At 43.8% G+C, this 2,006-nt stretch overlaps 1 pseudogene; it reads right to left on the bottom strand.

Annotated features, from left to right (window-relative positions):
• Positions 1–260: 260 nt before the first annotated feature.
• On the bottom strand, positions 261–1,062 carry LOC120365720 (large ribosomal subunit protein eL8 pseudogene; annotated as a pseudogene).
• Positions 1,063–2,006: the final 944 nt, after the last annotated feature.

Here is a 2,006-nt window from a genome sequence, read left to right as displayed (position 1 = left end):
AGAGGTTTTAAAAGTTCAATCTAAGATCCCTTATCAAAATTTCCAGCAAAGCAAATTTAAAAGAAGCCAATGTGGTTATTCTTGGTGCACTTACACAAATAACTAGGCCAAGTTGGAGACTAAACTTATTTTACAAACATATTTGTCTTACCATGATTATCCTTGGTAGAAATGAGATGATTGTGGTTTAAAAAATTATTTTTTTGGAAGAAAAATTTGCATTGTTTTAATTATTTTTATTTACAGAAAACAGTGTACAGTTAACCCCCTTTCATGGCAAGTTCTTTAGCCTTTGCCTTTTCGAGCTTGGCGATGCGAGCCACAGACTTGGGACTCAGGACATTGCCTCCCCAGTGACGGTGGATCTTATTATATCTGTGATTGTAGTTGGTTCGGACAGCTTCCACCAGCTTAGCCAAAGCGCCTTTGTCTTCCGAGTTCACGTGTGTGAAGGCGACCGTGGTGCACGTCTTCCTGTGGACTAGACGTCCCAGTCTTGCCTGCCCCTTGATAATGCAATAGGGGACTCCCATTTTACGACACAGGGCAGGCAAGAAGACAACGAGCTCGATGGGATCCACATCATGAGCAATCACCACCAGCTGCGCTTTCTTATGCTCCACCAAGGTGATGACGGTGTTGACTCCTGCTCAAAGGACAGGTGGTCTGTTAGTCAGGATGTCCCCTTTGCCAGCCGCTTTCTTCTCGGCCCGGGCCAACAGCCTCTGCTTCTTTTCTTGCTTCGTCTCTGATCTATACTTGTGGGCCAGCTTAAGCAGCTGAGTAGCTGTTTGGCGGTCCAGGGCCTGGTGAACTGGTTAATTGCAGGGGGCACTTTAAGCCGCTTATAGAGGATGGCTCTCTGCCGCTCCAACCTGATATAGCGGGGCCATTTCACAAAGCGGGGAGGTCTCTTTTGGGCTGCGTGTCTTGTCCAATGCCAAAAGTTTTAGGAATTTTCTCACATAGTGGATTCACCACTTTCTTGGCCTCCTGCTTCTTCACTACAGCAGGGGCTGGAGCCGTCACCTTCCCCTTGGCCGTCTTTCCTTTCAGCATCTTGAGCAGCGGGAAGAGAGACTGAAAAATTATTTTTAAAAGAAAACTATAGTACACCTGTTATGGATAGTAGCCCTGCTTATTGTATTCAATTTCCCATTATCTACCTGGAGACCAGACTGGATTGTGAATTTTAGTTTTCTCTGATCTCTGGCTACAGCTCTCCATGAAGAATGGGAACTGCTGTGTTTCTGAAGTCTTATAAACTGGACAACTCAATGTAAATTTCAAGGGCTAAGTTTCATGCCTGGCGTGTGAGCCTACACAGAGAGTTCACAGAAACGTCCAGTGCCATAAACCGAAGACATTCAAACTACAAACCAGAATGAGAAGCTGCTGACTTCATTCTGCGGACAGCTTTTCCCAAGACTGCCGGAGCAAGACCCCCAGTGTAATTAGGCTCTTACCCCTCTTAAAGTTTTCTTAGTTATGCCCACATTTACTTGGCAGGGTGATGCTGTAGTTAAGATTTCAAGATCAGTGGGTTTTGGGGAATCGGTGAGTAACTTGGAGGAGTAGTGAATATGTCATGTTAAACCCAAATCTTTACAGGACCTAAGAAATCCTTTAGTTCATTTAGTGGGTATATTAGCAACATCTCTAACACAACTGTTTGTTCAAATGATAGTGGTGTCTTTTATAGAGTTAACACTCTCTGCTTTAATTTAAGCCTTTCCTGGGGTGCTAGATGATAAACTGCTACCTACTAACTGAACAGGGAGGAATTTGTATAGTTGCTGACAGTTTTTGCTGTACACAGATGAATACATTGGGTATTGTAGTGACTCAGTTGCAAAAAGTTAGCAGACAAGTGACTTGGTTCAAACGAGTAGATTCCTTCTCTGGCTCATTCCTTGATTTATTCTATTTTAATTGGCTCAGTTCATGGGGACCCTGCCTAGGCAGCATACTCCAAACACTTGGTACAACCTGATAATCATAATATC

The sequence above is a fragment of the Saimiri boliviensis genome, chromosome 16, assembly GCF_048565385.1.
Source record: "Saimiri boliviensis isolate mSaiBol1 chromosome 16, mSaiBol1.pri, whole genome shotgun sequence".
Lineage (NCBI taxonomy): Eukaryota > Metazoa > Chordata > Mammalia > Primates > Cebidae > Saimiri > Saimiri boliviensis.
The sequence above is the reverse complement of the archived record's forward strand: the minus strand, read 5'-3'. Positions and strand labels throughout refer to the sequence as shown.